A 1077-nucleotide genomic window follows, 5' to 3' on the forward strand; every position below is an offset into this window, starting at 1 on the left:
CTGGGCAAAGGGAATTTTCCCCTATGGAGCGCCCAGGTGCTGTCTGCTCTTCGTGGTGCGCAGATAGCGCACTATCTCGAGCCCGACATTGTGGTGCCGGCGAAGCAGATCCCCAAGGCGGCCGACAAGCCGACTGAGCTCATCCCCAACCCTGAGTATGAAACTTGGGTTGCAAAGGACCAGCAGATCGTTAACTATCTGCTCTCCAATATCTCCAAGGAGATCCAAATGCAAGTCTCCAATTGCGCCACATCGGTCGAGATCTGGAAAGTGATCTCAAAGATGACGGCTTCCCAGTCTCGGGGCCGTATCATCAACACGCGCATGGCGTTGGCCACAGCGCAGAAGGGCTCGTCTACAATCGCCGACTACTTCAACAAGATGAAATCTCTTGTTGACGACATGGCGGCCGCCGGCAAACGTCTTGAAGATGAAGAGATCATCTCCAATGTACTAGCCGGACTTGATATGGATTTTAATCCGATTGTCTCGGTTGTCGCGGCGCGCACGGAGCCGCTATCTTTGGGCAAGCTCTACACCTAGCTAGTGAGCTAGGAACATCGGATGGATCTCTTGCACGGTGGATCCGGTTCATCTGCTAGCACGGCTACACGTGGAGGCCGTGGCGGTTTCAACCGCGGTGGTGGTGGCCGAGGACGCGGGCACGACCGCAACCGTGGCAACAACAACAACAGCGGGCGCCCCCGATAGAACTACAACGACGATAAACCCATCTACCAGCTCTGCGGCAAGGAGGGCCACACCGGACTCCGCTGCTTCAAGTGTTTTGACGCTTCCTTCACCGGCCCACCAGAGCAATCCCGATCTGCCTCCTCTGCGTCATATGGGATCGACATCAACTGGTACACCGACACTGGTGCTACCGACCACACCACGGGAGAGCTGGAGAAGCTCACCGTGAGGGACAAGTGCCATGGAAACGACAAGGTTCATGCTGCTAATGGTGCAGGTATGAGAATCAATCAAATTGGTCGAAGTTTTGTTTCATACCCCAAATCAAAATCTCGTTCTAAACAATGTTCTTTATGTTCCTAAAGCTAATAAAAGCCTTGCATC

The 1077-nt window shown here is 53.9% G+C and overlaps 1 non-coding gene across 1 annotated transcript; it reads left to right on the forward strand.

Annotated features, from left to right (window-relative positions):
* Positions 1-420: 420 nt before the first annotated feature.
* Positions 421-557, forward strand: LOC136490480 (small nucleolar RNA Z247). The gene has a single exon (XR_010767758.1). It is a non-coding gene; the product is annotated as a small nucleolar RNA Z247 (small nucleolar RNA).
* Positions 558-1077: the final 520 nt, after the last annotated feature.

Source organism: Miscanthus floridulus, chromosome 10, assembly GCF_019320115.1.
Source record: "Miscanthus floridulus cultivar M001 chromosome 10, ASM1932011v1, whole genome shotgun sequence".
Taxonomy (NCBI): domain Eukaryota; kingdom Viridiplantae; phylum Streptophyta; class Magnoliopsida; order Poales; family Poaceae; genus Miscanthus; species Miscanthus floridulus.